General features: G+C 35.6%; 1 pseudogene; it reads left to right on the top strand.

The window, feature by feature from the left end:
• The first annotated feature begins 6199 nt into the window (after window positions 1-6199).
• LOC113249876 (28S ribosomal protein S25, mitochondrial-like) lies at window positions 6200-6821 on the top strand (annotated as a pseudogene).
• Window positions 6822-14395: the final 7574 nt, after the last annotated feature.

Raw genomic sequence — 14395 nt, 5'->3', positions numbered from 1 at the left:
TCCAGTTTCATTCTTCTATATGTTGCTGTCCAATTTTCCCAGCACCATTTATTGAAGAGATAGTCTTTTTTCTATTGGATATTTTTTCCTGATTTGTCAAAGATTACTTGACCATAGAGTTCAGGGTCCGTTTCTGGAGTCTGTATTCTGTTCCATTCGTCTATGTGTCTGTTTTTGTGCCAATACCATGCTGTCTTGGTGATTACAGGTTTATAATATAGCTTGACTTACCCTTTAAAAGTGAAACAAACTATTATTATAAAAGTTCCATTTTCAAAATATGTGCAAAACAATGTTAAGATTCAATACTTACATGTAGTATTTAATATGTGTCAGGCTATGTGTTAAACACTGTACATATGCTAACTCCTTTAATTTTCACAAGAGTTCTATAATCATTCCCTTACCATAGATAAGAAACGTAGGACATAGAAAACATTCAACTTGCCCAGGGTCACATGGTAAGTGCACAGTCAGGCTACAAATTAAAGCAAACTGACTGTATACCCCATGATCTAAAACCACTAAACTATATTGCCTCTTAATGTGTGGTCTAGAAAAAAGATTTTTTTTGTTTCAAGTTTTTATTTAATATCTAGTTAACATATAGGGTAATACTGGTTTCAGGAGTAGAATTTAGTGATTCATCACTTACAAATAATACCCAGTGTTCAACACAAGTGCTCTCCTTAATACCCACCAACCATTTAGACCATCACCACCCTTCTCTCCTCCATCAAACCTGTTTGTTCTCTATACTTAAGAGTCTCTTGTGGTTTGCTTATTTCCTTTTTCCCCTTCCCCCATGTTCATCTGTTCTGTTTTGTAAATTTCACATGTGAGGGAAATCATATGATATTTGTCTTTCTCTGACTGACTTATTTTGCTTAGCATAATACAGTCTAGCTCCATCCATGTCATTTCAAATGGCAAGATTTCTTTCTTTTTGATGGCTGAGTAATGTTCTATTGTGTATATATATATATATGTATATATATATATACACATATATATATATATATATATACATATATATATATATCACCTCTTCTTTTTTTTTTAAAGATTTTATTTATTTATTTGACAGAGAGAGACAGCCAGCGAGAGAGGGAACACAAGCAGGGGGAGTGGGAGAGGAAGAAGCAGGCTCCTAGCAGAGGAGCCTGATGTGGGACTCGATCCCAGAATGCCAGGATCACGCCCTGAGCCGAAGGCAGACGCTTAACGACTGCGCCACCCAGGCGCCCCTACCACCTCTTCTTTATCCATTCATCAGTCGATGGATATTTGGGCTCTTTTCGTAATTTGGCTATAGTTGATAATGCTGCTATAAACATCAGGGTGCATGTGCCCCTTCGAATCTGTATATTTGTATCCTTTGGGTAAATACCTACTAGTGCAGTTGCTGGGTAGTAGGGTAGTTCTATTTTTAACTTTTTGAGGAGCCTCCATACTGTTTTTCACGGTAGCTGCACCAGTTTACATTGCCACCAACAGTGTAAGAGAGTTCCCTTTACTCCACATCCTGGTCAACATCTGTTGTTTCCTGTGTTGTTAATTTTAGGCATTCTGACAGGTGTGAGGTGGTATATCACCATGGTTTTGATGTGTATTTCCCTGATGATGAGTAATGTTGAGTATCTTTTCATGTGTCTGTTAGTCATCTTATGTTTTCTTTGGAAACATGTCTGTTCATGTCTTCTGTGGATTTCTTGATTGTTTTTCGGGTGCTGAGTTTGGTAAGTTCTTTATAGATTTTGGACTATCAGATATGTCATTTGCAAATATCTTCTCCCATTCCATAGGCTACCTTTTAGTTTTGATGATTGTTTCATTCACTGTGCAGACACTTTTTATCTTGATGAAGTCCCAATGGTTCATTTTTGCTTTTGTTTCCCTTGCTTCCAGAAGTCTAGTCAGAAGTTGCTGCAGCGAAGGTCAAAGAGGTTGCAACCTGTGTTCTCCACTTTGATGGTTTACTGTCTCACATTTATATCTTTCATCTATTTTTAATTTATTTTCATGTGGGGTGTAAGAAAGTGATACAGTTTCATTCTTTTGCATGTTGCTGTTCAGTTTTCTGAACACCATTTTTTGAAGAGACTGTCTTTTTTCCCACTGGATATTCTTTCTGCTTCATCAAAGATTAGCTGACCATTTAATTGTGGGTCCATTTCTGTGGTTTTTACTCTATTCCATTGATCTGTTTATTTTTGTGCCAGTACCATACTGTCTTGATGATGACAGCTTTGGAATATAGCTTAAAGTCCAGAATTGTGAATCCTCCAGCTTTGCTTTTCTTTTTCAAGTTTGCTCTGGCTCTTTGGGGTCTTTTGTGGTTCCATACAAATTTTAGGATTGTTTGTGCTAGCTCTATGAAAAATGCTGATGATATTTTGATAAGGATTGCATTACATGTATAGAATGAATTGGACAATATAGACATTTTAACAATATTTGTTCTCACAGTCCATGAGCATTGAATGTTTTTCCATTTCTTTGTGTCCTCTTGAATTTCATTCTTGTGTTCTATAGTTTTCAGAGTACAGATATTTTACCTCTTTGATTAGGTTTATCCCTAGGTGTCTATAGGTTTTTGATGCAATTGTATATGGGATCAATTCCTTGATTTCTCTCTCTGCTGCTTCATTATTGGTGTATAGAAATGCAACAGATTTCTGTACATTGATTTTACATCCTGCAACATTGCTGAATTCATGCATCAGCTCTAGCAGTTTTTTGGTGGAGTCTTTCAGGTTTTCTCCATAGAATATCATGTCATCTGGGAATAGTCAAAATTTGACTTCATCTGTGCTGATTTAGATGCATCTTATTTCTTTTTGTTGTCTGATTGCCAAGGCTGAGACTTCTGTACTATGTTAAATGACAACAGCGAGAGTGGACGCTCTGTCTTCTTCCTTAGAGAAAAAGCTCTCAGTTTTTCTCCATTGAGGATGATATTAGCTGTGGGTCTTTTGTTATGGCCTTTATAATGTTGAGGTGTGGTCCCTCTAACCCTCTTTGTTGAGGGTTTTTGTCGAGAATGGATGCTGTACTTTGTCAAATGGTTTTTCTGCAACTATTGAGAGGATCATATGGTTCTTATCCTTTTTTTAATGTGGTGTATCAAATTGATTTGTGAATATTAAACCAACTGTGCAGCCCAGGAATAAATCCCACTCGATTCTTTTAATGTACTGTTGGATTTCTTTTTGCTAGTACCTTGTAAATTTTTGCGTCGATGTTCATCAGGGATACTGGCCTGTAATTTTTCTTTATAGTGGGGTATATTTCTGGTTTTGGAATCAAGGTAATGGTCTTGTAGAATGAATTTGGAAGTTTTCCTTCCACTTCTATTTTTTGGAACAGCTAAAAAAGAATAGGTATTAACTCTTCTTTAAATGTCTGGTAGAATTCCTGTTGGAAGCTATCTGGCTCTGGACTTCCATTTGTTGGGAGATTTTTTTTTTACTGATTCAATTTCTTTGCTCATTATTCATCTGTTCAAATTTTCTACTTCTTCCTCTTTCAGTTTTGTAGTTTGTATGTTTCTAGGAATTTATCCATTTCTTCCAGATTGCCCAATTTGCTAACATATAAATTTTCATAATAGTCTTTTATAATTGTTTGTATTTCTGTGGTGTTGGTTCTCATCTCTCTTCTTTTGTTGGTGATTTTATTTATTTGGCTCCTTTCTCTTTTGTTTTTCATAAATCTGACTAGTGGTTTATCATTTTTATTAACTCTTTCGGAGAACCAGCTAATAGCTTTGTTGATCTGTTCCACTGTGTTTTTGTTTGTTTCTGTATCATTTATTTCTTCTCTAACCTTTATTATTTCCCTTCTTCTGATGGTTGTAGACTATATTAGCTGTTCCTTTTCTAGCTCCTTTAGGTGTAAGTTTAGGTTGTGTATTTGAGAATTTTCTTGATTTTGAGGTAGGCCAGTATTGCTATATACTTTCTTCTTATGACAGTTTTTGCTGCATCACAAAGGTTTTGGACTGTCGTGTTTTCATTTTCATTTGCTTCCATGTATTTTTTTTTTTGTTTCTTTAATTTCCTGGTTAATCCATTCATTCTTTAGTAGGATGTTGTTTAAGCCCCATGTATTTGTGTTCTTTCCAAGTTTTTTCTTGTGGTTCACTTCAGGTTTCATAGCTTTGTGGCCTAAAAATATGCATGGTATGATCTCAGTCTTTTATACTGGTTGAGACCTGATTTGTGACCCAGTATCTGTGATCTATTCTGGAGAGTGCTCCATGTGCACTAGAATAGAATGGGTATTCTGCTGCTTTAGGATGAAATGTTCTGAATATATCTGTTAAGTCCATCCAGTTTGTCATTCTAAGCCATTGTTTCCTTGTTGATTTTCTGCTTAGATGATCTGTCCATTACTGTCAGTGGGTGTCAAAGTCCCCTACTATTATTTCATTCTTATCAATGAGTTTCTTTGTTTGTTATTAATTGATTTATATATTTGGGTGCTCCCAAGTTGGGGGCATAAAGATTTGCAATTGCCAGATCTTCTTGTTGGATAGACCCTTTTACTATGTTATAGTGCCCTTCTTTATCTCTTGTTATACTCTTTGGTTTAAAATCTAATTTGTCTGATATCAGTATAGCTACTCTGGCTTTCTTTTGACATCCATTAGCATGATAGATGGTTCTACACCCCCTCACTTTCAATCTGGAGGTGTCTTTAGGTCTAAAATAAGTCTCTTGTAGGCAGCATATAGATGGGTCTTGGTTTTTTATCCATTGAGATACCTTATGTCTTTTCATTGGAGCATTTAGTCAATTTACATTCATAGTGATTATTACAAGATATGAATTTAGTGCCATTGTATTACCTGTGAAGTCATTGTTTCTGGAGATTTTTGCTGTTCCTTTCTAGTCTTTGTTGCTCTTAGTTTTCCTTTCCCACTCAAAGTGTCCCCTCTAATATTTCTTGCAGAGCTGGTTTAGTGGTCACAAACTCCTTTTGTTTTTGTTTGTTTCAGAAACTATATCTCCTTCTATTCTGAATGACAGCCTTGCTGAATAAAGTATTCTTGGCTGCATAGTTTCCCTATTCATCACATTGAATATATCATGCCACTGTCTTCTGGTCTGTCAAGTTTCTGTGGAGAGATCTCCTGCTAACCTGATTTGTCTTCCTTTGTAGGTTAGGGATTTCTTTTTTCTTGCTCCTTTCAGGATTCTTTCTTGTCTCTGTATTTTGCAAATTTTACTGCAATATGTCTTGCCGTTGGCCTGCTTTTGTTGGGAATTTTCTGTGTCTCCTGGTTTTGGATGTCTGTTTTCTTCCCCAGATTAGGGAAGTTTTCAGCTATAATTTTCTCAAATAAAACTTCTTCCCCCTTTTCCCACCCTTCTTCTTCTGAGACTCCTATGTTACAAATGTTATTATGCTTTACAGAGTCGCTGAGTTCCCTAATTGAATGTAAACCCCCTTTTCTGTTAATATATGTGTTACATTCAGGTGAAAGCTGATAATTAAGTTAAAATTGTTTATTGGGTTGCATATTCTAAATCAGAAACATAAAAGTTTTTATGAATACATATGCTAATTCAGTAGAAATTCACTGTGATTGACAATGCTTAGTGGTTCCAGAAAATGTTGACCTAAATTTTGTCTTTATTTGTCTTTATGAATTTACCAATAAATGGATAATGCACACTCCAATATGCAATACACCAAATTATGACTTCTTACTGAGACCCCTATCCCATTTTCTTGGGCTGTCAAATTGCCACATTTTTTATGATGAACTGGAAATAAAAGTGTTCCTACATTTCTAGAAGAGACATGAAAATTTCATAAGTCTGCCATTGATTAAGAAGTTTATAGTGCTGGTCCTTAAAAAATGTCTGATCTACAATTATGAAAGTAAATTGTATAAGACAATCTATGGCTACAGGGTATCTAAGCCACACTCAAATGCTCAACAAAGCACAGAAACATCTGCTTGCATGTGTTTAATTCACTCGTAATTGCTGTAGTCAAAAAGGAAAAAGTGGGTGGGGAAAAAAGGGAAAAAAGCAGCCCCCTCTCTCCCCCACAGAAGTGTCTGTGTTTGCACAGGAAGGGGAAACCAGTTGTGAGGTGAAGTGTTGTGCAGTCTGATAGGCCAGTTGTGTCTGCTGCTCTGAGTCTCTCCTTTCTGGTAGTCCCATGGCCCGACTCCTCCACCACCATGCCCATGAAAGGCTGCTTCCTGATCTGACACCCCTTGCAGTACCTGGGCCAGGGGGAGATGGTATTCAAGATCAGTGAAGGTGATGACTCTGAACTACAACATGCATGGGGAGCTGGGTGAGGCCACCAGGATATTTGTGGTTTTCAATATATCTGAGATCCTATACAAAAAACCTTGGGTGCAGATCATGATGTTTAAGAACATGATGCCATCTCCATTTCTGTGGCTCTATCTGCATTCCAGAGAGCAGGTTCTCATGGATGTGGAGACCAAGTGTAATAAAGAGATCATAAAGCACATCCAATAAATCTTGGGGAAGAATAAGAAAACCTCAAAAAGAGGAATAGGAGAAAAAGCAGGTTTCTCACCCAGCCCACTTTGGTCCCCAAAAGTACTGCCTGCTGAAGTGCATCTGTTAGGTAAAGGGCAGGTCCCCTGCCTGGGCCTGGTGCCATTACCCAAGGAGATGACAGGGAAATACAAAGCAATGCTGAAGCCAACCCCCAGGACTAAGGCCTCAGGCCATGCTCAGGGAAGCCCCAAATTCTATCCCTGGATGGACACTGAAAATGTCTTTGCCATAAGAGGGTCCCCTTCACACACTTGTGTGAAGACATGAGAGGGTCGGCAGAGTATCTGCAGTTGGGCTACTAGAGGAATTTCCTGTCCATTAGTTCAAAAAATTGCTTCCTGGTCTCCAAAAAAAAAAAAAAGGAAAAATGTATGACATCATATTGGTTTTAGTATTTATTAAAAATCTTGTGTCTTTCTTATCTAATTTACTTATGAGAAAAATCAAATCCATTGAAATGGATACTAAGGCTGCAAGGCATACTGTTTTTATTTTAAAAAGTTTTATTTCATCTACTTATATGAGTGAATCAGAATTTTCTTTTTTTAACCAAAACAAATGCAGAAGTAAATTAGATGTGAGGCATGAAAATAGCCTAATTGTTCCCACCAAATGTATTTATAATTGGTGTTATTATATACTAATAGATTGTATTTATATATTTTTTATTTTATTACTTACTTATATTTGTTTTTAACTATACATAGTTATATATAACTAAATATTTTATTTATAATAAATTTATTTATAAAATTTACATTTTATTTATATTTCTGTTATATATATATATATTTCCTTCTCTCATCACATCTCCTTCTACTCTTTCCCTTTATTTACTCAAGCCACATGGCCTTCATGCTATTCATAAAATACATTAGCATGTCATAGCTTCAGGATCTCTAAACTTACTGTTCCTTCTTCCTGGAATGCTTTTCTCTAGGAATTCTTGTTCCCTCAACTCTATTTCTCATTGTTAACTTTCTCAATATGACCTTGTTTGTCACTCATTTTAAAACTGCAATTAGTCTTTCCCATGTTGAATGTAATTTCTCTGAGGACAGGGATTTTTTTTTTCCTGTGTTTTTTCCTGCGTTGGTCACTGTCTCCTGCTGGCATCTAAAACACTGCCTGGCATATAGTAGATACTCACAAAAGTATTGAACATGAATGATAATAATGCTTGACAATGAGAGACTGAATATACAAATAGACAATGACTAGACAAAACATGAAAATAGAATTCTGACCTACAACCTCTGTAGACTCCACCCAGAAAGGTCAGGACTTGGTCAATGACTGCCAGCTTTCCCAATTTTGCCTTCACTTTCAATATAGGACCAACCAAAGAAAGCCAAATGTGTTCCCCAAATAAATTACATAGGATGCTCTGCTTCTAGTAAGCACATATCTAATTTCCCTATACCGATAGACTCTAATCACAGCATACTTAAACCATTCCTCTTTTTTCACTATAAAGTTTTTCCCTCCCTGTCTGCCTTTCAGTTTCTGCTGAACCTAAGGTATGGTGATTGACACTCTTGGAGACATTTTATTCACAAAGACAGTACCTTTTGAAAAGTATAGACTGTCCAATGTTAAGTTGAAAGCAAAGTTAAGGTGCTGAGCAGCTGACTAGGCTCATTCAAATGCTAAGTGACTTCTTCCATTGCACCAAATTTATAACATGTAAAGTATTTGCTTTAGTAGAATTAAAAATCATCACATCACATGTATATTTGGTGTTGCTAAAAGTTAATTATAGCTATAAAGTTGATATAGGAAAAAGCAGATCTTACCTTACCCGCAATACTCTAAAATCCTTGAGGGGTAGGATCTCTAGTTGATTATTTCATACCATGCACATAGTAGGTACACAATAAACATATACTTAATGCATAATTAAGAAATTAATATATTTTCTCTATATAAAAAGAACTCTTACATGAAGTAATTGAAAGTACATTTGGTAGAATTTTTTTTTATAAAATAAGTTCTACAACTGGGATGATATCCATTTCAAACAATTACCATTACCAAGAAGGCTATCAAACTTACACTGATATCTAAAATTTGGCCCATTTAGGAAATTCCTGTCTGTAAGTAATTCTGCCCATGTAAACAGAACTAAAACTATTCACAGCAAATGCACTGTAAGTATTATTCATGTAAAATCTACTATTTTGTTAAGTATTAAATAATTATGCTAGGCCCAAATGGAGTCACTCTTGCAAAGACCCCTCTCCTCAGCCAAAACTTAATAGAGTTTCCTTTTCTCCTGAATACTCTACTCTCCCAGAAATGTAACTTAGAATTGACCAATCAGAACCTGTCTGCTCAACTTAAACTACACAAACAGGCTCTAAGGTTTCTATGTGTACCAAAGAAGGGAAACTACCCTGTATTAGTCAACCAGATCAAATTTGCTCGGTAAAGCTTCCTTTATCCTCTGTATCTCTGTCTATAAAACACCTTCACTTTGTATAGCTCTTTGGAACTCCTTTCTATTTTCTAGATTGAATGCTACCAGATTCATGAATCACGGAATAAAGCTAATAAGATCTTAATGAAATGTTGGTAAACTTTTCACAATACTAAAGAACTTAATTCTTATGTCTTAGGTCAGAATTTTATTTATTTATTTATTTATTTATTTATTTATTTATTTATTTTATCAGAGGCCTTTGCAAAACTGAAAGAGCAAGAGGTAGATTTTAACACAATATTTAAAATAAAATATCAAGATCAAACTGTGACAAAAAACAGGAGTTTGGGTAAGAATAGATAATGTTTTAGTCATGTTTTCATAAATGGAATCATCAGCAAAATCCATCTTTATTGTTTGAGAGGTAGGTATCTACAGTTCTGATTTTTAGTGACAAGTGAAAATAGGCTTAACAGCATACCTGTGTCTGTGATAGACAGAAAATAACTATTCTGATCTTGTTCTCAAATAAATGCAAGTAAAAAATAAACTCAGAGAATATCTGATGCATTTTTTGACAGGGTTTTAAATACATCCACTAGTGAGGGTAAGGTAAACTGGTATTGTCTCAGGCCATTTGGGGAGTTTAAACGACAAATAATGGCTTTCACTTGTATTTGCTTTTGCACATTATTGGGATCAAATTGCTGAAGAGTTTTGTTTGACCTAAGAAAAATAAGATTGAATAGTGGAATTTACTTCTAATTATCCTTTAGCATTCATTCAAAAATGTTTCTTTTTTTAAAAGCCAGTTTGTTAAGACATACTTTCTTCATTATTCAGTGGCATGGGTTAATAGCTACTTAAAATGAGATTTTGAGAGAAGTAGCATGAAACATTAGAAACAGCAAGAGCTTCTGAGTCAAGCTGAAATAAACTGAATTCTGTCTCCTGTAAGCCTTGGGCAAGTTATTTAACCAATTTCCTCTCAGTTTCTTCATTTATTAAATGGAGAGAATGCACTGCACATTTATTGTATGCAAAATACTTAGGAAGCCAGAGTACCTAATACGTGCAAAATAAATTATAGTTATTATCTTTACCTTTATTTTGTATAGTTTGCTTTAAAGGTAAAACAGAGGCATGTGAGATAGTTACATGACTTTAAATCATCCCAGCAAACGGCAATTTCTCTTCAAATTGCCCTCATTACTTTCCTCAGTCACCAAAATAAAACACAACTGTATTTCTCAAATAATTTCTACAATCAAAAACATACAAAGAATTCAAAAAAATGGGAGTGTGCTACACGTAAATAGCATAATAATTTCTTCCTTTCTTCCTTTAAATCTAAGCTGCCGCTTCTCATACTGAGAGACTGGGAAATCTAAACTGCCTCTTCTTTGCTACTGAGAGACTGGGATTCCTTTCTGATTCCAAAAACCTATACACTGTGAGCACAAGCAGTTTATTCATTTCAGTATTCATTCCCAGCAACATACTAGGAACATTGACTTTAACTTAGACTTTTTATAAAAGAATATATGTGTTTATATGCATTCACACACAAGGTATTCATCAGTTGGATTCCCAACCAGGAAAAATCATAGATTATTCTTTAGGAGGCAAATAAAGATATTCTCAAATATACCAAGGTATATATTAACCACTTAAGTTTCTCTTACCTTTAAAAATTAAACCATCTTACATTAGACTCTGCCATGTGTTCATGATAAAATACTGGTTAGTGAGCATTCCCAGAACTTAATAAATTCTATACCTATACTACAAAAAATATAAAGTAAGAATAAAGAATGGTTTAATAAAATATTTCTTTGGATAGTTAGAAGATAAGAAGATCCAAATTCTGAACATGCTATAATTATTTTCTAGGATTTCTAATGTGAAAATAAAAATTGTCCTTTTCAAAAGGCACATACATACCTCAAAGGTATTAATTATCTCAAATTTGCAAGAATTAAGAACACGGTTATATGTCAAGTTGCTATCAGGTGCCTCAAACTATCTGTCATACTGTTAACAAAGGAACTATTTTTATGATAAGAATTTTTTCTTGTTTCTGCAAAGTTGTACCATTCAACAAAGGAAAAGTATCTAATAAACTTTCCTAAACTTATGCAATTAGTATTGAAGGAATGTGAAGAGCAATCTCATCCTCGATATCTGCATATTTAAAAAATTAAATATATCTGGTAAGATATCTTGTCTTCTTTCAGTTTTAGTTTTTCTTGAAGAGGTTATAAAAACTGGCCTTGCAGCTCTGAAGCTCTTTGAATTGCAGAGTTCACAACCCGCTTATAAAAATAATTTTTAAAAGCCCATTCAGTGTAAGGGCTTGTCAGAGGTTAAGTGTCAGGTGAAAGTTCAAAGGTATTCTATTGCTTAATCTGGAGAAAATTTAAAGGTATTCTATTGCTTTATCTCTGCTCTTACTCTTTAAATTTAATAAACTTATTTAAATTTATTACATTAAATTTACAATTATTTGAAGGTATTCTTACTCTTGGCTGTTATTACTATATATTTCTTTTCCAAGGCTTTTCAAGGTTCTATACTAATTCTAGCTAACATACACTTTCACATTGTTTCAGGTGTACAATATAGTGATTCAGCAATTCCATACATCATCCAGTTCTCATCACCAGTGCACTCCTTAATCCCCATCATCTACTTAACCTATCCCCCCATGCTCCTCCACTCTGGTAACCATCAGTTTGTTCTCTGTAATTAAGAGTCTGTTTCTTGATTTGTCTCACTCTCTCTTTTTTCCCCTTTGCCCCTTTGTTTTGTTTCTTAAATGTGACATAGGAGTGAAATCATATGGTATTTGTCTTTCTCCGACAGACTTATTTCGCTTAGCATTACACTCTCTAGCTCCATCCATGTCATTGAAAGCGGCAAGATTTCATTTTTTATGGCCAAATAATATTCCATTGTGTATATATACACCACAGCTTCTTTATCCATTCATCAGTTGATGGACACTTGGGCTGTTTCCATAATTTGGCTATCGTAAATAATGCTGCTATAAACATAGGGGTGCATGTATCCCTTTGAATTATTGTTTTTGTATCCTTGGGTAAATACCCAGTAGTGCAATTGTTGGATCATGGCGTAGTTCTATCTTTAACTTTGTGAAGGAACCTCCATATTGTTTCCCACAGTGGCTGCACCAGTTTGCATTCCCACCAGCAGTGCACAAGTGTTCCTTTTTCTCCACATCCTCACCACCACCTGTTGTTCCTTGTGGTGTTGTTTTTAGCCATTCCAACAGGCATAAGGTGACTTCCCAGATGGTTAGTGATGATGCACATCTTCACACATGACTGTTGGCCACTTGGATGCCCTCTTTAGAGAAATGTCTGTTCATGTCTTCTGCCCATTTTTAATTGGATTATTTGTTTTTGAGTGTTGAGTTTTAATAAGTTCTTTATACATTTTGGATACTAACCCTTTATCAGATATGCCATTTGCAAATATCTTCTCCCATTCCGTAGGGTGCCTTTTAGATTGTTTTTTTCATTGTACACAAGCTTTTTATTTTGATGTAGTCCCAATAGTTTATTTTTGCTTTTGTTTCCCTTGCCTCAGGAAATGTATCTGGTAAGATATTGCTACAACCTATGTCAGAGAAGTTACTGCCTGTGTCCTCTTCTAGGATTTTGATGGTTTCAGGCCTCACATTTAGGTCCTTAGTCCATTCTGAATTTATCTTTGCGTGTGGTATAAGAAAGTGGTCCATTTTCTTTCTTTTGCATGTGGCTGTCCCGTTTTCCCAGCACCATTTGTTGATGAGACTGTCTTTTTCCCATTGGATATTCTTTCTTGCTTTGTCAAAAATTAACTGACCATACAGTTGTGGGTTTATTTCTGGGCTCTCTATTCTGTTCTATTGATCTATGTGTCTATTTTTATTTATTTTTATTTTTAAAAAAGATTTTATTTATTCATTTGACAGAGAGAGACAGCAAGAGAGGGAACACAAGCAAGGGGAGTGGCAGAGGGTGAAGCAGGCTTCCCGCCAAGCAGGGAGCCTGATGCGGGGCTCGATCCCAGGACCCGGGAATCATGACCTGAGCCAAAAGCAGATGCTTAATGGCTGAGCCACCCAGGCACCCCAATTTTTTAAAATAAGTTTTTATTTATTTATTTGAGAGAGAGAGAGACAGAGAGACAGGGAGAGCATGAGCAAGAGTGAGGAGGAGAAGCAGACCTCCCACCGAGTGGGGAGCCTGATACGGGGCTCAATCCCAGGACTCTGGGATCATAACCTGAGCTGAAGGCAGACACTCAACCAACTGAGCCACCCAGGCACCTCTCTATGTGTGTATTTTTATGCCAGTACCACACTGTCTTGATCACTAAAGCTTTGTAATATAACTTGAAGTCCAGAATTGTGATGCCTCTAGCTTTGCTTTTCTTTTCAAGATTGCTTTGGCTATTTGGGGTCTTTTGTGGTTCTGTACAAATATTAGGATTTTTGTTCTAGTTCTGTGAAAAGTGCTGTTGGTACTTTGAAAGGGATTGCATTAAATGTGTAGATTTCTTTGGGTAGTTTAGACATTCTAACAATATTTGTTCTTCCAATCCATGAGCATGGAATGAATGTCTTTCCATTTCTTTGTGTCATCTTGAATTTCTTTCATAAGCATTTTATAGTTTCCAGAGTACAGGTCTTTCACCTCTTTAGTTAGGGTTATTCCTCAGTATCTTATTGGTTTTTGTACAATTGTAAATGGGATCAATTTCTTAATTTCTTTCTGCTGCTTCATTATTGGTGTATAGAAATGCAACAGATTTCTGTATGTTGATTTTGTGTTCTGCAAATTTACCGAATTCATTTATCAGTTCTAGCAGTTTTTTGCGAACTCTTCTGGGTTTTCTACATATAGTATCATGTCATCTGAAAATAGTGAAAGTTTGACTTCTTCCTTACTGATCTGGATGCCTTTTATTTCTTTTTGTTGTCTGATTGCTGTGGCTAGGACCTCCAGTACTATTTGAGTAGAAGTGGTGAGGGTGGACATCCTTGTCTTGTTCCTGACTCGGGGGTAAAGCTCTCAGTTTTTCCCCATTGAGGATGATGTTAGCTGTGGGGTTTTTATAGATGGCCTTTATTTTGTTGAGATATGTTCCCTCTAAACCTACTTTGTTGGGGGTTTTTATCATGAATGGATGTTGTACTTTGTCAAATGCTTTTTCTGCATCTATTGAAATGATCATATGGTTCTTATCCTTTCTCTTACTGATGTGATGCATTTTGTTGATGGATTTGCAAATATTGCACCAGGCTTGCAACCCAGGAATGAATCCTACTTGATTGTGTTGAATGATTTTTAAAAATGTATTGTTGGGTTCATTTTGCTAGTATCTTGTTGAGGATTTTTGCGTCTATGTT

This window comes from Ursus arctos, chromosome X (assembly GCF_023065955.2).
Source record: "Ursus arctos isolate Adak ecotype North America chromosome X, UrsArc2.0, whole genome shotgun sequence".
Taxonomy (NCBI): domain Eukaryota; kingdom Metazoa; phylum Chordata; class Mammalia; order Carnivora; family Ursidae; genus Ursus; species Ursus arctos.
This window is presented reverse-complemented; position numbering and strand designations above follow the sequence as displayed.